Source organism: Cupressus sempervirens, chromosome 10 (assembly GCF_028749045.1).
Source record: "Cupressus sempervirens isolate cs-2001-9-10 chromosome 10, ASM2874904v1, whole genome shotgun sequence".
NCBI lineage: Eukaryota > Viridiplantae > Streptophyta > Pinopsida > Cupressales > Cupressaceae > Cupressus > Cupressus sempervirens.
In genome coordinates, this window is record NC_143127.1 from 764,493,201 (window position 1) to 764,519,090 (window position 25,890).

Here is a 25,890-nt window from a genome sequence, read left to right on the forward strand (position 1 = left end):
AATAATAATAAATGAATAGATTTGAAATAGGATGATATATTGTTACAATTAAAATTTTTTATTTGAGTATAAATTTTAAGAGTGTTAAGTAGTACTATACAACAACTAGGTTAGATTGGTTAATGAATGATATTTATAAAATTAATTTATTAAATTCGACACATTGTTAACATTTTGAATCTATATAGGTCATTCAATGTATGGTAATACATAATACATAATATTATTTTTTTGAAAAGGTTAGAACCTTATAAATTGAGATATCTTGTTAAGCAAATTAGTGGAAAATAGTTAAATAAGTATTTCCAGTAATAGTTAATTTTTGGGTAATGTAATGGATGGAGTATTATTAAAGATAAGTGATAGTAAATATCTTAGTAAATGAAATTGTTGAGGGATTATGATGTTATGAAAAGTTACTTGTATATGTTAGGAAAGAAATCTATTACAATATGTTATGGGATTGAAGGTACAAAAACTAAAAAATTGTGTTAGTAGATGTTGATATTAGATTAATCCAATGTAGTATATCTTTAACTCAATAGTTTATTTAAATAAAATAAAATAAATTAGTGTGTTTTTTTGGGCATGACACATAGGATCAAAATTAATGGTGAGAAAGATGTCACAAGTCTATACCATGCTATAGATTAGATATTTTCATGTTTTCTTTTTGTTGTGTGACTGTTGCACTGCCAAAAATTGAGGAATGACAAAAGACTATAAATGTAATTTCTGATGATAATGAAAAGGTCAAGAAACTTGATGGTGAATTGTCTTTGTAATTCCACTTACCTTATTTTTTGTTAAGGTTTTGTTGTTCCAACTTAGTTTTAAGTAGTTTCTACATAAAAATTTAAAAGACAATTGTATGTTGCTCTATTATCTCCTTTTGAATTCCATTTCATCATGATGTTAGCATTATAATTAATTCCATTTACTATCCATATATGATTTTTTTTTTCTCTCCCTCTTTTTGACTTTCTTTGTTAGGGTTAGCAATCAACATTGCATAAATAAAAATTAATTGTAGTTAGAAGCTAGATAGAAGTATTGCAATTTAATTCATGACAAAAATTCCATTGGGGGTTGTGATTTATCCAAATCCATTTTTCCTGAATTGTTTTTTTCCACAAGCAATTTGGTTAGCCTATACTACTCTCAAGTTAAGGGCTTATTCTATCATAAACTTCTGATCTAAGAAGGATATATTCATTACACATCATTGCAAGTATTAAGGGAGTTGTACCTTGTAATTCAGAGGGCAGTGATAAAACATATACACTAACCCATTTGTTGATGACATTCTTTTATCTCTCCAAAACTTTGGGTATTAAAAGAGTCAAGATATAAATCACAATAGAAGAACAAATTGTTAACCAATAGTATGATAAATAGGCTAGACCTAGAGTTTTTCCATTACAAAAAATATTCGAGCATGATATGATGTTGAGCAAGGCTATCCCATGGGATGACTTGATTCATAGATATGGGTTGATGCACAAGCTTGTAGTAGTATTGGGATGCTTCTTAGGATGCTACCTGATGTCTAATAGGGTACAACATTTATTAGAGTGTGGATGGGGTAGGATGTTATGATGGATGATAGATCATCCATCACACTTTGAATGGGGTTAGTGTATGATGGCTCATATGTATTATGAAATGCATGAGATCATCTATAGCGGGGTGAAGAGCATAAAGGAGGGTGTATTTTTATTGTAGGTGTGGGCATAGGAACACTTTCCCAAGATAATTCCTATTTGAGAGGATCTTTGGCATCTGCATGAGCTATACATATGTTAATATAGAGGATACAAGACCCAACTTGCACTGGGTAAGAAAGATCACTTGAGAAGATGGAGACCTTGGAAGTAGAAAAAGGAAAATAGCTAGGACACATATGTGATTTATGGCCACTGATTAGTTGATCTGTCCAATAGATTGAGAGATTACTCTTGATGCGGTTCTAGAGATAGTTCAATCAGCCTTAGGACATCTTGTTGGGGTACTATTCATACACTCACTTCACCAATGAGTTGAAGAAGGGTTTGTCACTTAGGTTGGATCTTGCTTGATGCATGATAGATACATTAGGTTTCACCATTTCCAGGTGGGATTAATTACAAGTTCTTGTAGATGGTGAGGTTACTCCTAAGTATAGAGAGTATTTTCCTAGCCATCCATTCCTAAGATTCATAGACCTTGTGGCCTAGGTACCTTAGTTAGGTGTATAGAAGCCACCGGCACCACCAAAATATCAAGATCAATATACGAGACCCCAAAAAAGGCTTACACATGTGTAGATTCCTCCTCAAATGATGAGGATAGATCTAAGTGTGGGGAGTAGTAGGTTAGGGAAGAGATAGACCTAAGGAAAGATGGGCACCTTAGGTGCAATTAGTGGAGAGGCCCAGAGGCCAAGAGTGAACCCAAAACAATAGGGAGAGTAGGGTGAGCAAGGTGAGGAGTTGAACATGGGTAGGGGCAATGAGGAGATGTTAGATCAGCCTCCATAGGGTCCTATAGTAGGAGACATGTTAGCTCAAACACAATATGCCCTCTAACAATCTAAGGAGAGGGTTTGGATAGTACAACGATAGCTAGGAGAGCTACAAATCCAAGTAGCAGTGTAGATGCTCATCTAGTAGAGCATGATCGATAGATCAAGGAGCTTAGAGAGTATCTTAAGCAAGAGTGAGAGGAGACCCTCCATAAAAATACCCAGGAAGCTTACTATTTTGGTGCATATGTTGGATAAGTTCTTCAGGCAAAGTGAGTGCCTTGATTTTCTAAGTATGTCTTGTTAGAATATATAGTCCATTGACGTAACTGAGGGGGGTGAATTAGTTATCCAACTATTATTAGAAAAATTAACCTTAAATAAACTTAACCATATGAGTAATATAAACTAAAACCACAACAAGATACTCATACATAATTAACACTAGATATGTTAACTAGAGAAATCCTTGATTAGAGGGAAAACCCTAGTGGGGATGGTACCCACAAGATGATGTACTAATAAAAATATCCCTTGTTAGAGGATAGACCCTACTAGGAGTTTTTTTTAAAATTTAGTACATATGAGTCCCTATTAGGAGACTCTAAATCCCTATTAGGAGATTCCAACCCTGTTAGGAGTTGTGGAAGATAGCCATACCCACTTCCCAAATAGCTTCAAAGTTAAGATAAAAAACCCACTATCCAAATGATCTTTGTATTATTCCTTGTAGAGTAATAGAACTAAAATGTAATTCTTCCTCTATCTCTATCTTGTCAACCAGACTTCTACTTCTTTAGATCTTGTAATAAGTTCTCATACTGCACATCCAATGATCCATTGGATTGCTTACATGCATTCAACAAGCATTTTTCTCCTTCTTGCACTACACACTAATACTTCACATTCCACTTGATCTTATTAATCAAGACTACTTAAAAATGAGCAAAACAACTTTCTTTAATATTTTTTCTTCATAATAATTCCTTGAGTCATCCTTGAGGCTAACCCAATTAATTAAAATAAGATAATTAATTAATTCATAATTGTAACAACACTGTGGGCTCATGGTCTATACAAAATTTCACAATGTGAAAACATGTCTTGTGAACACACTAGCATCATCACTTGGCTATCCTATATCATTGTATAACTACACATCTCTACATTACATCTTAGATGAAAGATAATGATAGATCATCAAAACTCTATTTTCCAATGCTTTTTTTCTACACTACTTCTAGTAAAATAAGTATAACTTCTATAGAACATTGAATCAGACTTAGTCCTTTAAACCACCTCATCAAGACAACCTTAGGAACATTTCCTCTACTATGTATCATCTAAAAATTCCTTAGATTTTGTGCATCTTAAGATTACTAAATGTTATTCTTCTAGTCATGAATGCAACATATCAATACTTTCCAATGCATAGAATGCTCCCCCAATGTAGTATTATCAACATTCATGCTAAAAATCTCCTCCTTTGACATTGATGGCAACATAGATTTAAAAATAATCTAAGTTCTAAGAATACCAAAATGTACTTTGATGTTTTCATCTTCTCAAATCCTTTTCATTAATCAAATCTTCTCAAACATTGTACTATTCTTCTTCTTCTTTTAGGATTAGTAGTAGTTATTCATAGTAAATGACTTCCAATAATTTATGGATGAATTTGTGCACTTACATATCCTTCTAAGCACTTACATATTCTTTTATGCACTTACACATCCTTCTATTTACTTACATATTCTTCTACACACTTACATGAATATTTCTAAATCTCCCTAAAGATATAACTCTCCCCCATTTCCATCTCAATAGGTTCTTCTCTTCCCATTTCTTATGTACATTCTCTTAATATGTTTTTCATGTACATTTTCTTCCCCATTGACATCAATGTCAAAGGTTTCAATCATAATACCAATGGTTACATACCAATTGCTAATCAATTGGTGAAATCATCAACCAACTCAAGTGTCCAAAGACATTATTCAATACCAAATACTAATTACCAAGAGTTCTTCATGACTCAATACATATTACATACTCCCCCATGTAGGAAGCATCATCACTTAGTATAATCTAACCATAGTTCTCTATACCACTAGACTGATGCACTCCTTGCATCAACTACTCTGAAGTAGGTAGGGGCATAACTCTTAGGTACTCAAAAGTATCTTTAGGGAAAGACTTCATAAAGATATTTTCAATCTAATCTTTAGTGCTTACATAATCCAACCTTATATCTTTCTCTACTCTACCTCAAAACATGATACTTTATGGATATGTGCTTTGTCTTGTAATGCAATACTAGATTCTTAGACATACTTACTATACTTGTGTTATCACAATAAATGATAATAGGTTCTATAAACTCAATTCCAATATCCTTCAACATTTGTTTCATCCACAAAACTTGATTGTAGTTATTTTTTGCTACAACATACTCTACCTCATTTGTACTCTAAGATATATAGTCTTGTTTCTTCCCCAACCAAGAAACCAATCTTCCTCCAAAATAGAATACTCTACCACTAGTGCTCTTCCTATTATCTAAACTACCTACCCAACCTGCATCAGTGTATACACACAAGGAAAAATCACTTGATCTATCATACCAAATTCCATAATTAGATGTACAGTTCAAATACTTGAATATCCTTTTTACTATTTCATAATGATACTCTTTTGGATCATCTTGAAATCTTGTTATAATCCCAATTGCATTTTTTATATCTAGTTTAGTGTGAGTCGGATATTGCAATCCTTCAGTCATAGATCTGTACTTTTTTTGCTCAACTATAGGTGTCTCATCTTTACTGTATAATGTGTGACCAATTATCATGGGTACACCAATAGGTTTGCAACTTTCCAAACCAAATCTTTTCAACAAATCTTTCAGATACTTAGTTTGTGAAATAAATATCCCATCTTTGTTTTGTGCAATTTGGAATCCTAGGAAAAAAACTTCATTTCTCTTATCATGCTCATTTAAAATTCATTTTTAATCTCTTTAATAAACTTTTCACTTTCTTCATCATTTCCTCCAAATATTATGTCATCCACAAATATTATAATGATAAATAAACCATCATCAATTTTCCTCAAATACAAATTACCATCTATTGTACCTTTGATAAATCCAATCTTTGATAAATACATGTCCAATCTTTCATACTAGGTTCTAGGTGCTTGATTCAGACCATACAATGCTTTCTTTAGTCTACATACAAAATTTTATCTTTTGTCAGAGGGAATCCATCAGGTTGCTCAATGTAGACTTCTTCTTCAAGTTCTCCATTCAAAAAAGCTGACTTGACATCTATTTGATATACCTTGAAATTATTGCTTGCTACATAATTAAAGAACATTCTTACTACTTCCATTCTTGCCATGGGTGTATAGGTTTCTTCATAATCTATGCCTTCTTCAGTGATTTCTTTAGTGGAAAATCTTCACCAATTGGTTATTCCTATCTTTGGAAAATCACTATTTAGTGAATAAAACCTACATATGGGGTCAACCATGTCACCAAGATATTAAATAATTTGGGTCCAATTCCTAGGCTAATCACTCATTAGTTTACACATAATTGGTCCCAAATCCTAGTTCAACTACCAATGTAATCTACATTTAGAATACAATTATTTTAAAAAATTTGCTAGCCTTTCCCTAATGAATTTTTACTAAACAATGTTATTTAACCCTTAAAATAAAATAATATTTTCCCTCAAGTTGAGCATCACCTATGATTTTACTAACATGTGTCTCAAACTACCCCCATTTAGCCAACTATTTTGGTCTTTGGGACAGGTGCCCTAATTTCAAGAACATTTAGACTTTATGGTATGGTGTTTAAAATTAGGCCCAAAATAGATCTAAAGGCGTTGATTTGTATTACATTGGTAGTCCAAATTAATTCCTTTCACCATAAAAATGATAACATTAAAAGTGATGATGGCCAAGTTGGCAATAAAAAAGGACACATTATTAATTGAATCTTAATGGATTGGCATACTACAAATACAATATACAATGTACACTTGGCATGTGGGCCATAAATCACTTGTAACTCTATAAATTCACCAAAAAAAAAATAATCTCTCTTTGGATATTGACATATTAGCCAACTATATTAATTATTTGTGTTATATGAAATAATTTATTTTCCTCTTAACATTACAAAAATATTTGACCAACAAATAAATCGACTACATTTATTTTCATACCAAAAAAATAATAATTAATTTGCCACAGTTATTATTAAATTTTCATATGGAAAGGAAAATTTTTCCAATATAAAATAAATTCCTTCCTTGGATTGAATGAAAAAATTGCCCTCAATTAGAAAATTTTCTTGCATATTTAATGTTGAATTCACAAACATTTTACATATTTTTCTCGAGAGGGGTTTCTTAAAGTTATCCCTAGCTTTCTTGTTGTGAGTAACCTTTGCAAAGAAGTCTAGCCTTGTTTCTCACAACTTCTCCTTGCTCATTCATTTTATTTCTGAAAACCCACTTAGTTTCTATGAAATTATTGTCTTTAGGTCTAGGAACTAATTCTCATGTCTCAATCTTCACAATCTAATCTAGTTCTTCTTTCAGACCTTGCATCCAATGATCATCCTTACATGCCTCATCTTTGCTCTTAGGTTCCACTTGATAAATTAGACCCAATTCCTCATTCACTTTGTTCCTTGTCATCACACCATTATCCTTTCTCTTAATTATCTTCTCTAGAGGGTGATTCATTGTCATGTTTCTATTGCAAGTAGGAGTTGACATCTCAACTTTGATCTCTTCCTTGGGTTTAGATCTCTAATCTACTATGTGCTCAATAGATACATCACTTTGTAAATCATTATTAGTCTCAAAAAGAACTATAGCATTATACCTAACAAAACTAGAATTATCCTCTTCTTCATCAAAATTATAATCTACCATCTTCTCTTTAGCATCAAACTTTTCATCAATCCTTATATTTGTGTAGTCAACTATTGTCTTAGTTCTATCATCGAAACATCTATATGCTTTACTTTTCCATGAGTAACCAAGAAACATACCTTCATTGCTTCTAAGATCAAACTTACCAATATCAACATCTCTCTTTATGTAACACTTACCTCCAAAATTTTTGAAATATTTGACTAATGGTGAATGACCAAACCATAACTCATAGGGTATCTTGCTCATACCTTTTCTAATCTATACTCTATTCAGAGTATATATTATAGTGTTAACTCCTTCTCTCCAAAATGTCTTTGAGACATCATTCTCAAATAATATTTCTCTTGATACCCCTACTACTAACTTGTTCCTTCTTTCAGCAACCCCATTCTATTCATGTGTGTAAGAATTTGATATAGTTTTGACACCATGTAAGAATTTGGTATAGCTCTGATACCATGTAAGAATTTTCCTTAAGGAAAAATCACCCATGATCAAGGAACTCAAGCACAAGCATAATAGTAGACCAAAAGAATATGATTAGAATGATGATGTGATATGATATTCATGTCAATGTTTAGGTATATGAGGAATGCCTGTATATAAAGGCCTCTAGAATGCTTCTAGAATGCCTAGAAATAAACATACCGATAAGTATTACAATCAAGCACATGTCCACCAGAAGTGGATTATCCTCCATTAAGCATAGGAGTAAGTGTGACGATGAGAGGATAAGCCTACAAAGGTGTATCATGCAAAATTATGTTGTAGACACCATGTGCAAAGATAGGAGTGAATAACTATGTTGTCTACATGACAACTCATAAGAGTACACAAACACCTAAGTATCTCACCTAAGAAATAATAAAATAATTTATCGACCTAAGTAAAATTAAGTAAGTGTAAATCATAAATAGTTATTTACACCAACACCCCCCTTAAGTGCAACTTAGGGGAATGTATTTAAGCTCACAAATTCTAGGATGAAATGCATAATGGGTCCCAACTACAAGGTCATGTTAGGTACCCATGTACAAAAGACAATGTAATCTCTCATAAAGTAGAGAAAGACGGATAACCTCATGGGAAAAACCCTCCCCCAAAAAGAGAGATGAAAAGACAAGATACATGGATGGATGGAGTAATCAAGACCCACCATTAAAACATACATCAAGTATATACAATGGAAAATTATGAGAAGAACACAATCCCAAAGGAGCAAAAGGTCCCCCTACAAAGGAGAGAAGAAAGGGGAAAAGATATCCCCTCCCTCCAAAATGAAGAATGTCAGTCAGTGATAGTTGCTCCAATGTAGAAGCTAATCCATGACTATTGAATAAGGTTCCTCCCCTTTGGAAGAAACAATATCATAGGTACATATGAGATGCTTTCCCTATGTGTACAAAGAATCTTGAAGATCAACGATGCATCTGAAACCTATTCAACTATCCCTTTGTCAATATTGACTGTCACCTCTTCCAATATTGCTGAAAAGAAAAATGTTTGATTTAGCAAGGATGGATGTAGAACCTATCACAAAGAACCAACTATCTCCTTGAATGATAAAGAGACCTCCTATAGCTGTTGTACATAAGGATCCACAATATCTGTGAAGACTGATCATGTAGAGAATGGATAGGAGGGTCAGAGTGAGCCCTTGTAACAACTAGAGAAGGATCTTCTCTATCAAGGAGAAGATTTATATCATTAATGATGTCTTCCAAATCTACTACATGTGACTCTACAAACAAACCTAAAATATCTGCTATGTAGTCATCCACTGATGTTGGAGCTGGAAGACAAGGTGTACCTTATTATTCTAGAACTATCACTATGGCTATGGATGAAGTATTTTTCTCAACAAAGAGAAGATGAATATCATCAATGATGTATTCCACATATTCAATGTGAGACTCCATGAATAGACCTACAATATCTAAAAGGAAGTCATCCCATGGAGTTGAAGTAGGAAGACATAGTGTTTCCTATTGCACTAAATAAGAAGCATCTATGGCTTGAACTAGATCAGTAGTAGCAAGAGGAGCATCAGGAGGTGTGATCTCATCTAGAGGTGAAGGAACCATAGCTAAAGTGGCTGATGATAGAATGTCTTCTAGAAAAGGAGGAACTATTGGATCTCCATATTCTTTCCAAAGAGCCATCCACATATTGTAAGGGTGAATGAGATTTTTAATTACAGACCAACAATCTAAACTAATATTCAATATAATGATATCCAAAAGTCTATTAATAGGTGAATATTATTTAGTTTTAGAGATTAGTTTGTTGGAACATAAATAAGGAAATACTTCCTTATGGTCACTTCTTAGATGATCAATGATTAAAGCACTCCATTTGTGATAGTTCCTTTTTGTCAATGGGGGTCTAATTTGCTAACATGTATGACAAAACTCCTCCATGAGATCAATGAATGTATGCACCCCCAAAATGCAAGAGAGAATCAATGAAACCCCTATCCACACAAGCTTGTAATTTGATTATAGATCTAAAAAGTAGAAAAAAAAATTATGCACTTTTAAAAAAAAATAGAAACCTAATTATGTGTCCAAATGTGCCTGTATCAAGCATTTGAAGTGGCAAAAATTGGGATTTGCAAGTTGTAGAAAAATTTAGGAATAGAGATCTCAAACCACCTCTGCTATTATTTTTCTTGAATTGCCGCCATCATGCCTCCAAAAATCAATTGACTCTAGATTTCGCCTCATATGCCTAATTTTGATGAAACAAAAGTCAATTTGGGGTTTTCTTGACCTTCTCGTGACCTTCTAAATATGATGCCAATATCTGATTAGCACTAGCAAGCTCCAACCTTCACCTACAAAAAATCCCTCCTACTATCTTGATGGCCAAAAAAATTTTGATCAAAATACATAGATCCAAAAAATAGTGCAAAGAAATTGCAAAGACTAAAATAATAAAATATGTGGATCTAAAAATCAAATTTAGAGATCTAAAATGATCATACCAAATTTGCAATCCAGGCCTTCGGGTGCCAGCTTGCAAAAAAATTCTACGTCAAAATTGATTATGGCCCAATATAGATGAATTTATAGTCAATTTTCATCGAATTGACATTCCAAACACAATGGCAAGGTCCACTTTGGCTCTAGGCAATCCCAATGACTATGATACTCTAGATTAGGGTCAAGGTGTCCTCAGAGAGGTGAGGCAAGAATGGTCTTGAATGGCTATGTGAAGAAAAATTCCCTCAGCTCTGATACCATGTAAGAATTTGCCTCATGAAAAATCACCCAAGATTAAGGAACTCAAGCACAAGAACAATAGTAGACCAAAAGAGTATGATCCATATGAGGATATAATATTCAATTCATGTCAATGTTTAAGTACACTAGGAGTGCTTGTATATAAAGGCCTCTAGAATGCTTTTAGAATGCCTAGAAATCAACATACTGATAAGTCTTACAACCAAGCACATGTCTATAGAAGTGGATTATCCTCCATTAAGCATAGGAGTAAGTGTGATGATGAGAGGATAAACCTACAAAGGTGTAGCATGCAAAATCATGTTGTAGATACCATGTGCTAAAATAGGAGTGTGAATAACTATGTTGTTTACATAACAACTCAGTCAATTATGCAAACTCCAGTTTTGTAGACACCATGTGTTGAATTAGAGTTTCTTACTCTAGTTTTATTAACATGACAACTCATAAGAGTATGCAAACTCCTAAGTGTCTCACCTAAGAAATAATAAAATAATGTATTAACCTATAAAATTAAGTAAAGTGTAAATAGTAAACACTTATTTACACCAACACCCCCCCCCCCCCCCCTTAACTACAACTTAGGGGAATGCATTAAAATTTATGAAAGCTAGGATGAAATGCATAATGGGTCCTAGCTACAAGGCCATGTTAGGTACCCATGTACAAAAGACAATGCAATGTCTCATAAAGTAGAGAAAGAGGGAAAACCTCATGGGGAAAACCCTCCCCCAAAAAGAGATATGAAAAGACAAGATGCATGGATGGATGGAGTAATAAAGACCCCCCCATTATTACATACATCAAGTATATACAATAGATAAGTATGAGAAGAAAACAATCCCAAAGGAGGAAAAGGTTCCCCCCAAAAGAGAGATAATAAAGGAGACAAGGTAGTCCCCCCCCCCAAAATGAAGAATGTCAATCAATGATAGCTGCTCCAATTTAGAAGTTGATCCATGACTGCTAAATAATGTTCCCCCCCTTTAGAAGAAACAATATCATAGGTACATATGAGATGCTTCCCCTATGTGTAGAAAACATCCTGAAGATCAATGATGCCTCTAAAACCCACTCAACTATCCTTTTGTTGACACTAATTGTCCACCCTTCCAATGCTACTAAAAATAAAAATGTTAGATCTAGCAAGGATGGATGTAGAACCTATCCCAAAGAACCAACTATCTCCTTGAATGATAAAGAGACTTCTTGCAACTATTGTACATAAGGATCCACAATATCTATGAAGACTGATCATATAGAGAATGGACAAGAGGGTTAGAGTGATCCCCACAACAACTGGAGAAGGATCTTCTTCATCAAGGAGAATATGTATATCATTAATGATGTCTCCCAAATCTTCTATGTGTGACTCCACAAACAAACCTAATATATCTGCTATGTAGTCATCCACTGATGCTGGAGCTAGAAGACAACACGTACATTGTTTTTTTGGACCTATCACTATGGTTATGGATGAAGTATTTACCCCAATAAAGAGAAGATGAATATCATCGATGATGCCTTCCACATCTTCAATGTGAGACTCTACAAACAGACTTGCAATATCTAAACGAAAGTCATCCCGTGAAGCTGAAGTAGGAAGACATAGTGTTTCCTACTACATTGAATTAGAAGCATTTATGGCTAGAACTAGATCAGTAGTAGCAATAGGAGCATTAGGACATGTGATCTCATCTAGAGGTGAAGAAACCATAGCTAAAGTGACTAATGATAGAATGTCTTCTAGAAAAGGAAGAACTGTTGGATCTTCATATTCTTTCCAAAGAGCCACCCATATATCATAAGGGTGAATGATCTTTTTAATGATAGGCCAACAATCTGAACTGATATTTAATATAATGATGTCCAAAAGTCTATTAATAGGTGGCTATTCTTTAGTATTAGAGATTAGTTTTTTGGAACATAAATAAGGAAATACCTCCTTATGCTTACTTCTTAGATGATCAATGATTAAGGCACTCCATTTTTTATAGTTCCTTTTTGTCAATAGGGGTCTAATTCACTAATATGTTCAACAAAACTCCTCCATGAGATCAATGAATGTATGTACCCCCTAAAATGCAAGAGAGAATCAAAGAAATCCCCCCTTAATGGATGATTTAGGCACTTTATAGCCACTTGCCAATTTAGGGCCTATTTTTGAAATTAGTATTTCTATCCACACAAGCCTATAATCTGATTACAGATATGGAAAGTAGACAAAAATTTATGCACTTTCAAAAAAAATAGAACCTCATTATGTTTCTAGATGAGCCTGTATTAAGCATTTGAAGTGGCAAAAATCATGATTTGCGAGTTGTAGAAAAATTCAGGAATAGAGATCTCAAACCACCTCTGCTATTTTTTTTCCTAAATCACTGCCATCATGCCTCCAAAAATCAATTGATTCTAGATTTCAACTTAGATGTTTGAGTTTGATGAAACAAATGTCAATTTTTGGGTTTTTTGACCTTCTAAATATGATGCCAATATTTGATTAGCACAAGCAAGCTCCAATCTTCACCTACAAAAAATCTCTCTTATTGTCTTAATGACCATAAAATTTCTAGAAAAAATATGCAGATCCAAAAAATAATGTAGAGAAATTGCAGAGACTAAAGTAATAAAATATACAGATCTCAAAATTAAATTTAGAGATCTAAAATGATCATACCAAATTTGAAAATCGGGCATTCGGGTTCCAGTTTGCAAAAAAATTTGCCTCAAAATTGACTATGGCACAATATAGGTGAATTTAGAGTCAATTTTTATCGAATTGATGTTTCAGATGCAATCGCAAAGTCTACTTTGGCTCTAGACACTCTCAATGACTATGATACTCCAGATCTAGGTCAAGGTATCCTTAGTGAGGTGAAGCAAGAATGGTCTTGAATGGCTATGTGAATGGTATCCTCAACTCTAATACAATGTAAGAATTTGATATAGCTCTAAACCATGTAAGAATTTGGTATAGCTTTGATACCATGTATGAATTTTTCTTATGGAAAAATCACTCAAGATCAAGGAACTCAAGCACAAGCACACTAGTAGACCAAAAGCATATGATCAGAATGATGATATGATATTCAATTCATGTCAATGTTTAAGTACACTAGGAGTGCCTATATATAAAGGCCTCTAGAATGCTTCTAGAATGCCTAGAAATCAGTATACTAATAAGCCTTGCAACCAAGCCCATGTCCACCAGAAGTGGATTATCCTTCATTAAGCATAGGAGTAAGTGTGGTGATGAGAGCATAAGCCTACAAAGGTGTAGCACACAAAATTATGTCATAGACACCATGTGCTAAATTAGAGTTACTTACTCCAGTGTTATCAACATGACAACTCATAAGAGTATACAAACTCCTAAGTGTCTCACCTAAGAAATAATAAAATAATACATTAACCTAAGTAAACTTAACTAAAGTTTAAATAGTAAATACTTATTTACACCAACAATGTGTTCTAGGTGAAGATAACTATCCTTTAATTCCATTCTCTTCACATAACATGTTGAATTCTTTAGAAGTGAAAAATTCTCCTTTATCTAATCTTAAACATTTAATCTTGAAACCAGATTCATTTTCAACTCTATTCTTGAATATCTTAAATTTCTCAAATGCTTTAGACTTCTCTTTAAAAAATGCTACCCACATCATCTTAGTGAAATCATCAACAAAATTCATTAAATACCATTAACCATAGAATCCTCTGGTTCTTGCAGAGCCACTGAGATCTATGTGAACAATCTCCAATTTCTTTGTAGTAGAGAACTTTTTTTAAGGAAAAGACTCTTTTTTCTACTTAGCCAAAATACATTCCTTGCAGATAACATTAGTGGGCTTAACAATTTTAGGCAAGTCTCTCACTACAAATTTACTACTAACCTTCACAATATTATCAAATTTTATGTGATAGAACCTTCTGATAGCCCTCATTTTCACTATACTAAAATTTTGATTCTCAATCTGAAAATAATATGAAATTATTTTGTATTGTTAGGGTTTTGTGTCTCATATTTTCTTTCTCCTAATGTTATGACATAAAGGTTAGTAGAGGATCATAGATTCATGTTTTAAGTTCCCCGATCTTAAGATATGCTATGGTTGTAGCATCATAAATGAAAAAGAAAAGGTTCTCCATCTTACAACTTCCCTTTGTATTATGTCATCATAAGTTATGATGGAAGGTTTTAAATAATGGTGGGTGATGTTATGACAAAATGGCAATCATGGGATTGTAGATGCATAAAGGAAAGATCACGACCAAGTGATAAGTAGCTTGTCATAGGATTATAGGAGTATGAATACAAGGAAGAAGCTATAAGGCATTGATCCTATGATAAAGAGGTGATCAAGGCATCATAATGATCTTTATGAAGTGTTCTAATGGTATGCTAAGGCCCTAGTCATGAGATCAAGGAATTTTAAAGATCATGGTGCTATGGGGGATGATGATCGTAAGATCATAAGGTAACAAATGACAAAGCAAGCTAGTAGTTCAAGTTAGAAAAATAACATGTATTCTATCTTGATTGATCATAATTACAACACAAAAAAGGTGTATGTCATTTCAAGCTTGTGGGGCTAAAGATGTCTTTAGATAAGTTAGTAATCTGATAGATGTTGTTATCTAACCTTATGACAGATAATTTTTTGTAAGATCTCAAGGGTAGTGAAAAGGTGCTATGATGCTACCACAAACAGTGTATTGAGAGATTGCAAAGGTAAAAGTAGATGTTGGTGATGCTATGATAAAGAATAGTCATAGTTTCTTGTAACATCATAGGGTAAGAAAGATGATTGTGAAAGTCATGAAATAGTCAACTAAAATATGATCATATGATCATAAGCCAAAGAAAATGGAGATAAGATTCTATGCTAGTGAGTATAAGCCACCTATCATAAGATCATGGAACTCTTTTTTAAGGCTTACAAAAATAAGATAAGGTTTCTAATTCTAAACAATCATAGGATTATAGGGAATTTCTTCACTACCTAAGATATTATAAAGGTTTTAATTTCTTAGTCAGTCATAGATCATAAACCCTATTTGACATAAAATTATGTTTTCCATTTTCTGAGCTAGAAATGACAAAAGGCTCTCATCCAATGAGAATCAAGAAATATATAGAAAGTGTGACGTAAGATAGTAATTATGATGCTCCCATGAGGTGACAAAATAAGCTGAGTTTTAAGGCTTGAGCATGTTGAAAATCAATGGAAAAGAGATGTTGATAGTGTAGACTAAGTTATAAAGACATTTTTTTGATCAGTTATAGTTTGCCATTCACAAAGAGAAGAAAATCTAAGTAGTTATAGAGTTTCTAGTGTGTACAAATTATTACTTTTAGTGCCTAGATATATTTTTCTAGGTGTTTTCAAGCTATTTCAAAATGTCTGATAAGGAAGTGGAAGAGATTCAAGTAGTGGACATGGAAATTGTAGAGACCCCCACTCCTAAGGGAGGTAAAAAAAGACAAAAAAAATCTAATAGGTTTGTTGAGGAATGGATTAAGCTTTTCCTAGGATCCTTATATATTGATGCTATAGATGACCATTCTCTCATGGACCCATATGCCATATGTAGAGATGCTACGTGCCTTGGAGTCACAGGTTCTAAAATTTTTTGGTATTTTTACCATAATAGAGAGAAGAAGATCCTAGTGTATAATCCATGGAAGAAGAACTTAGCCAAATTGATTTTTCCTAAGGTTTTTGTTGTTGTCAATTTGGTAAAATCTCTAATCAAGTCATACAATTTGGCCACCAAATCATTCCATAGGAGATATGGAACCATTCTTTTTACACTGGATCGTGCATCATTCATTGAAGCCTTTGGATTGGATGGTGCCATGGGCTAGCTTGTAGACTTAGAGGATCTAAAGAAGAAATTTGAGAGAAATAAAAAACCTTATACAGGGAAGTCTATGCTATAGCATAGTCCCATAGACTTAAAAAGTGTAGGTAATTACCCTAAGAAGGTGGATAAAATGATTCCATTCGACAAGTTTAAGAATTACTTCGTAAAAATAGTATATGGTGTCCACAAGGTGATTGGAAAAGATGGAACAAATATGGTGTATGGAGTTGAGTTTATCATAGCTAGAGATGTGCAAGTCTCATACCATGGAGGAGAATATGATTATGTTGAATATATCTTGGAGGTGATGATGGAAAATATTGCACTAGCTTGGAGTGAAGAAATGAAAAATTTCAAGTTCCATCACTACTCACTACTGGTGCACCTAATCATATATAAGAATGTGGCATACATAAACCCTGATTTCATTGATCATACCTTTGATGCAAATGAGGAGCTATTAGTTTAGCTATGAACATGGGTATGGGATAGTTTGTATCATTTTTCTAATTCTATTTTTTCTTCAATAATTTTAGTGCTATTATTATGAAAATGTTAGACCCAAGTTACTTTAGGGCATTTGAAATCTTGAAAATTCTTTTAAGACTATCCTTGCTCCTAGAGAGTAAGAGATTAGACCATAATTAAGGAGATATCTTCCTATTTGTAGCCTTTTCTTTGATGAGAGTATATGATTGTCCCCAGCCACCCCACATGTTACCAAATTTCATTCCTCCTAGATTGGTTATTTTGAATTCATGTGGAAATTATTTATGGTTAATAGGGAGTATTTAGGCCCTAAGGTTCATAAGGGCACATTTTTATGTAGATGTTTTACAGTGGGGGACTTTTCAATTGGAAAAGATGCCCTAGATCAAATTCATTCTTTCTTCCACCACTTCAACTTGTCAATTGGTCCTTATAGGATGGATGATCCTAATAATTGGATAAAGAACACCCTTAAAGAGATAAGGAACTATGTGTTACCAAGTACCAAGGAGCTACACCATGAGGATGTTATTCCTAATATTGTTGTAGAGGTGGAGCCAATAGATAAGTTGGAAAAGCTTGATGATGTGTTGAGGGTAGAGAGGGAAATAAATAAAATAGATCCCAATTTTAGGGGATTTTATATGGATGTCCCCTATCCTCATAGGATTAGGAAGATGGTCACTTACCATGCTTAAATTATGGCCCAAATTCCAAAGGAACCCTTAGGAGAGGAAGAGAGGGTATGTCCTGATAGCCCTGAACCTAATGTAACCCTTGAAGAAGAAATAGAGGAAGATGAACATGCTAAGGAATCATGGATCACCCAAGGAAACAAGAGACAAGAAGTTGTCCATATCCATGCAAAGGTTAAATAGAGGACATTGCAAATTCTACTAGGCAAGAGTTAGTACTTTTTTTTACTTGAGGAAAAGTTATGTACAAGATAGGGTTATTGCAACCAAGAACACACTCACAAACATAGAACTAGTCAGAGCAACATTGGATGATAGGATCATCTAAGCCCAATAGGTTATAGAGGAAGATGAATTCATCAAATTAGTAGAGTTCAAAAAAAAAATTGTAAAAAATGAAACAAAGCGAGTTGGTGCTAAAAATGAAACCAAGAGAATCAAATGAGTAGAAGTTAGAAATGGTTGAGAAGTTGCATGCCTATAATCCTAAGTGTGAAGTCATGACTCTAGAGGAGGCAAGAAACCTTGTGTAGAGGAGTGGAATGTTGTTGGTACCCCGATGGGGTTTGGAGGAAGAATTTATGCTTGTTTAGATCAGAAGATAGGAAAATTCCATTTCATATGAGGCATATGGTGTTGATGGACTACAGAGAGGAATAAGGTTCAACATTGACACCAAATCTCTAGCAGTTTGGAGTATGGCTCCTCCATCAAACAAACCAAAGCTAGTGGATGCATAGAGCATAGAACATGGTAACATGTTAGTATGGACTTTGCAAGGTACTTCACACATAGAGATCTCAAAATCCATGAAACATTTTTCATTCATGAATGAGGCCAAGGTATAGGAGATGGAAACAAGGCTTGTTAAGTTTATGCATGATTACATTGATGTAAGGAAGCTCTATGAGGATGAGCTTAGGAAAAGCCATATCTACAAGGAAAAGATTGAAGAGCTTGAGGCCAACATCCAAGTACTAGAGGTTGAGGTTGCATCTCTCAAAGAGAAACTTGCAAATGTAGAGAAAATGGTTATTGCAAAATAGAGAAAATAATAGGACAATCAAGAGCAACAAAATAATATCACAATTAAGGCCCCAACACATATAGAGTTGACTACACAAGGGGACAACTAGATATAGAGGATACAATGGAGCCTAAAAGGGTGTGTATTGTTACTCCACCAACTTAGCAAGGAGATGAGGTAAGAACATATGTCCTTGAGGGTATGATGAGCCATAGGGTTGAAACTCTAAAGAGTATATCACAACAGGCTCATACTTTTTATGTTTCTTTGCAAAGTGCTAAGAAATTTTTTAATGAGTCATTTTCATGGCTATCACCCACATTTAATTTGTGGAGGCCATATATTCAATTCTTAGAGAGGCTTATTGTATTGATGGCTAAAAAGCCATATTTTCCTAATAAGATAATTATAGTGAAGGGGGGCTTAAAAGTAGTTAAAGAAATAATTGGCTTCTTCATTAGGAAATTGCAATTCATGCAAGGGAAGTTGAAAGTTCTATCTCTGGGAATTCAGCCCTCCATACCACCAATTTTGGATGCCACTACTATAATGAGGGATTAGAAGGAATGGTCTGATTCCTTTGGTGCTATTTTGACTAAGAGGCCATAGTGGCATTTTTTGAAGACAATAGTAATGCCCCTTTTAATAAATTAGTTGACTCCTTGTTCAGAGTAGAGTTAGAATTGAACACATTTTTAGTTGATTCAAAAGCTATCATAGATGCTAGGTGAACTAAAGCCAGTAAGGACTTAGAAGAGGTTAAAACCAAAGAGTGGCCCACCAAGAAAGACATATATGTATGGGAAGTGGTGGGAGAGATAAAGGCTTTACCAATAGGAAGCAATTGAGAAATAGTTAAGATTAGAGACAATGAGAGATTAAGGATAAGATCAGATACACCGAGCCATTCATTAGAATAATAAATCTCTCATAAATAGGCCTATCAAATTTTAAGACTTTTGACGAAATGGAGAGTAGAAGAAGAAAAAGTGGATTAAAGTTAAAGTTGCTGTAGTAAAGTGCCACATGCTGACTTTTCAGGTACCTTCTTGATTTTGGATCTAGCATAGGAGAATGTTTTTTCTATCTTTTTGTTTATGTCTTGCATTTTTTTCTTTTCCATTAAGGTAATGACATGTATCCTCTTCCCATCTATAGCTTGTTGTAGTCCTATATATGGATTTCTAGGATGTGGAGTTGAGGTCAAAAGTTTATTTAATTTTTTACCTTATGTTATTTTACAGTCCATCCAATTTTTTGTGATTGTATGAATGTGTTTAGTCTTGTATACTTGAGAATATAATGAATATGAATAATCAAACTGCCAAGTTTTGAGTTATATTGTGAGTCTATATCAGTATTGTGCTCATTTTCAAAGAAAATAATACAAAATTAATTCCTACATTTCTGTGTATTTAAATTTTTTCTCCTTCCTTGCATACCTGTTATCTTGATAATGAAATGAGAAATGTTCTTTTAGTTTAATATAATTAAAATAAGTTGTATATCTCTTACTGATTTATTTTGGTTCAAAGAATTAAGTAATTATTTTTAGTAAGTGGTAGGGTTTTGGGTATATAAGGAGGATATGATAAGGATGAGATTCAAAGCCCAATATTGACAAATTTAATTGCAACTTAATTGAATAGGTCTAAATATTGTTGGTTTTAACTCTATATAACAATGGATAAGGCATTGATCAATTAATTTCAATTACAAGTTGATGGTTTATATAGTAGCAAAAAATATTTATCAATCAAAATAAATTTACCATTTTTATGTAATGAAGAACTAAAAGTGTTGGTCAATACTTATTTGTGACAATTTTCATGTTGATTATAACTGGCTATTGTAGTGAAGGAATTTGTTGCAAATCTAAGAATATTTGTGACCAATATCTTCTATAAGGGATAAGGTTTAAAAGAAGAAATATCAATGATCAATTGTTTTAAAGAAGAAGATCAAATAACCCATCACATTTATATTGATCATGTTGATTTTGGCCCAGAACTAAGATTTAACCCTGCTAAATATAGGATTTAGTTGATCCTTAGGCTTGTCCATGTCTTATGCTTCCTAGTATTGGGTTTAAATCTACCTAGTATGTTCCTTACCAAAAATAACTCCAACAAAATAGTGACTCTTCTAGGGAGTTGTGCATAGAATATTGTCATATATACTAGTACCTTCTCTATAGGGTAAGGTTTCTATTACCTAATGTGTAGTGTTGAAGATCTTTTAGTTTGACCTTTTCTGTTAGCTCTATTGATTAAAAGCTTCCTAATGTTATTTTCTAGTCTCAAAAGTCATTTTTTAAATACTTTCCCTCTATAGGGTGGAAATTCAAGTTTAAGGTTTTGTAGCCTAGTGTTATAAATATTTAAGAAATCCCAACCAATGGCTGATAGGAAGAAAAATACATGTTCTTTTATAAAGGACCACCTATAAATACTATTATACACCAAATTACCTCTTGGTTGTAGAAAAAACCAAAACAAAAAGAAAGATGAATCTAATCCTATGTGGATCCCTAGGGGAAGTGTGTCTACCCAATCACATTACCACCCTATGGTAGAATAGGAATCATCCTTCAAAAGTTCTAAATTAGAAGATGCTATGCTACTAAGAGAGGATTTCACCACCCCTTTTCAAGAGGAGATAGCTTATTAGGATAAAAGGGTGTCTCATGTGGGGGATGTGCCTTGTAGAAAAAATTTTGTGAATGAAAAGAACCACACTTGGGTATTTAGGTATAATATGGGTGCAAATTTCAGTCCTAGACAAGGACCATATGTGGCTAACCTCATAGACCTAAATGACCCAGTAGATTTTGAGGCCACTATTGTAGACCATGAGAATTTATTTCTAGAACTAGTCCTTCTTAGGAGGAGGATTGTAGAAAAGGAATCCAAATGTATTTGTTTGGAAAAGGAGAAAGAAAAAATCACTTTGAATACTCTCATTAAGAGAGATAATCCACTTAGGAGAATGGCTTCCCTACAAGAGCAAAATAAGATATTATAGAAAAAATATTCTAAGCCACATTCTAATATTTTTGGAGATATGGAAGTCTTAAAATCTAAAGCCCAAGAGTAGGAGCACCTTCCAAAAGAGAATAAGTGGCCTATTATTTCACATTTTCAACCTTATAAACCCATTGAACATAAAATTGTAGATTTGATAGTAAAAGACCTTGACAAAGGAAAACAAGAGAATGGGGGAGTACAAATTAATGAGACCTAGGTTCTTCCTAATAAGACCACTAGCCTTGTCATATAAAAGTTTGATTTAGACTTGGACAAGGCCAAAAAAGAAAAGGAAGATTTGGCAAAGGAACTTGAGAAAGTAGAGAATGAAGCTTCGGTAGCTAAGACTAGGAGAAAGATCTAATTCATTAAATATAACTCTACACTAGCTTTTTAGCTAGGCCAATCCTCACAAGTTACCCCTTTTACCCCTATTAATGGACCTTTGATAATAGGCCAAATCTCTTCACAATCAGCCCCTCCCTCAAATTCTTCTACTACTAGCTAGGTCTTTGTTACTCAACAAAGCTAGTAGACTCAAACTACTATCCAAAACCAATTTGTGGGAGCAAGTACCTCAAATATTGTAGCTTTCCAAAGGAAACCAATCTATATGGAAAATTACAAACAAATATCTTTCTTAGGCATCCCTAGTTTCCCACATCCCATCTCCAATGACCTTAGAGATAGCGTCATAAAATTCTCAAGAAATAATGTCATCACTAGTGAGGAATACCTTAGGAAGTTCATTGACATGCTCAATAATTATGAGGTGGGACATGAAGATGTGGTGATGAAGCTTTTTTTCATTCACTAACAAAGGATGCTAGAGATTGGTTTAGAAGATTACCAAATGATAGAATAGCCTCTTGGAGTGACTTTAAAAACCCCTTCAAAGAGAAATATGGTGATAACACCAATGCTAGATTTGTGTTAAATGAATTCATCAACATAAAGAAGGGTGTAAATGAGTCCACTATTCATTTTAATGTCGCATTCTAGAAGGGAATGTATAAAATTTTCCAAGTAATGAGGCTAGATGAGGACGTGTGTCTCACAACCTATTTCAATGATTTTGACTATAAGATGGCCTATAATATTAGGGACAAGGATCCTAAAACATTAAAGGAGGCTTGTAAGATAGTAATAAACATAGAAAGTAATAGGAAGGCCTCTGATAAGGTGGGAAGAAGGGATGACCCTAAATTGTTTAATCCTATCAATAAGAAAGAAGGTGAAAAGCCTATTGCAAGTAAGAAGCCTAAGGAAGATACAATGGGGCAAGTGCTAAGCTTACTAAAGAAAATGAATCCACCAACTTACCAAGCAAACAAGCCAAATACTATTGAGATGGCCCCTTTCAACAATAATTTTAATAGGCAATCTAGGATGCAAAACTATACTTATACCGACCAATGGAAGGATGGTAACCCAATTCCCAATCCCACTCAAGAAAGAAAAGAAAAGGGAATACCATATCCTCTATAGAGGAATAATGTGAACATGTCTGATGATATTCCATGGTGTTTTATATGGAAATCCCCTTGTTGGGATAGTTTTTTACCACCCTTGTTTTGTTGTATTTAGTAGTGAAAAACCCTAAATGTGGACTCCAAGTAATTTGAAATTTGGTCAAAAAACCCTAGGCAAAAAATTTCATCAAATAACCTTGTGCCTTGCCTTATTTGGCCCTAGCTTGTGAAAACTTTCGAAAGTATTATTTCAAATAAATTTTGGAGGGACATTTTTATCCTAAAGGTTTATTTATGTAAGAATGAACTTTTAATATTTTGATAAACCTTATAAAGTTTTCCTTAATGGCATTATTTTATTTGAAAAGGTCCTATGTAACATAGATTTTGTGTGACTGTTGATCTTGATCAGATCAATGGCCATCGCATTCCCACAATAAGAAGATGCAAGGCTTTTAAAAAATGTGGGCATGTGCTATGATGACACATAGCCCTTCCTAACATTCTAGCCTTAGTGCGATGTAAAAGGTTTGTGGTTGTTAGAGCTAGTCAGACTTTCTTACAGAGTTGTCAATGTTCTCGCACACATTTTGAAATTCTTGCAATATCATTGGCTCATTCTTTAATGAAGGTATTTTGTCATTTAGAGTTTTTGATCATTGATCTTGCAAAGAATCAAGAGCTAGCACATGCCCACAATAATAAAGTGCATGAATGTTATATATTGTGGGGAAGTACCAATGCAACACATGGCATAGTGTGACATCATGGGCCCACCTTTCTCAGAAGGTAATAACAACTTGTCTTATGCAGTACTTGTCAGATGAGCTAGAGTATAGAGAAAGCATCTCATTGGTCTGATGAGCTATTTAGGTATTACAGTCATGCAAGATTTTTAATCACCATAGATCTAAACAAGGTCAAAAAAATGTGCTTTCTTGTAATAAGGAACTACTTGAATTTTAAGGAACGCGAGAATGCACCTTTGTGCCATGTGTCACAGTGGGGCCAAGGATTAAGGGAAAAAGCTAAGACATGCCATGCTATATGACACATATGCCCAGGTGGAAATACTTATGATGTGGGCATAGAAAGTTTCAAAAATTAATGCAATAGTCAGTCAAGTGAGTCAAAGCACATGAACTGAAATTAGTCATTTCATTGGCCCAAGTGGATGATGCGAGCATAAAATGCAGAATTGTTCAACACCGTTGATCTTGTCTTGATCAACAAGGGGTGCTTTCCTACATTTAGAACTTGAATGAAGTTTAAGTAAAGTGGGTATGCACCATGTAGACACGAATCCATGATGATGTCTAAATTCTTAACTCAAAAGCTATAGGGTATAATCACTGTCACTGTTGATCTTTCAAAAATCAATGGCTGGCACAATCCCACAATAAGGAAATGCTCAATCAATAAGGAAAGTGAGAATGCTCTAGCTTGACATGTAGAAATAATGACGTCAAGCACCTACTCACTCAAAAGAACATATGGGACCCACTAGCATGGAAGTTGTCAGAAGGTGCAAACTCATATAAAGGCTTCCTATTGGTCAGTATAGCTGACTGGACTTTGTTCAAATATGAATTTATCTAATTATTGATCTTGTCTTGATCAATAAGCGATGCTTCCCCACAATTCTAAGCTGAAAGAAATTTAAGAAATGCAGGCAAGTGGTAGTGCGACACATAGCCTTGTTTTTAAAGCCATAAAGCTTGCTTCTTTTTAGATCAAAGTTGTTCGATCTCATGAAAATCTATGGATAGGATTCAAATTTGGTTACAATTTGGAAGTAATAGTTATTGAGAGTAAATATGATTTAGAGTTCCTTCGTGTGACATTAATGCAGGGTATAACATAAAAAGTTTCCATTACTAAATCATGAAGTTGTAGATCTTCTCAGAGCAAAAGGATTTCTAGAGCTAGGGCATGGAATTTCACAGTGGTTTCAGTGAAATTGCATAAACAATTATAGAGAAAGAAGGGAAAATTTAGCAAGTAACTTGTAACTACAAGAAATCTAGAATTTTCTATTGTAAGAGTTTAAAATTTTTATAAGATGCCTCCATGAAAGGATTGTTTTGGGAAAAATGATTACTTAAAGAGGTCTTTGCATGATGATTTCCTAGAACAATTTCCCTTGTTAGTAAATGAAATAATTAAAGGAAGGGAACTCATTCCTAAGAACCCTAGGGCAGTTGTTGATGAGGGTTTCTATGATAGAGAAAACTGGGTAAGAGACACCCAAGTATCTATGGGAGGTTTGCAATTGTTCAAAAAATGGTTTTTAGAAAGGGATTTAGATACCCCCATGAGCAATGTCTTGGAATTCGATATTAGAAAATTAATAGTCCCTATAGTTTTCTTTGATAGTGATCTATTGACTGACCTAGCTAAGAAATATGATCCTATTATGGGTTGGGTGAAGAATCATTCTAGGGTGAATCTTTTTAGGGTTTTCCCTAAGCTACTTAGTGAAGTTTTTAATCTTAACCCTAACCACATTGTACATGAAATCATTGATATGGATGATTTGCAAGAAAGATATGATGCACAAAGAATATACTTGAGGACATGGCCATTGCAGGAGCATGCTGCTAAAGTTGG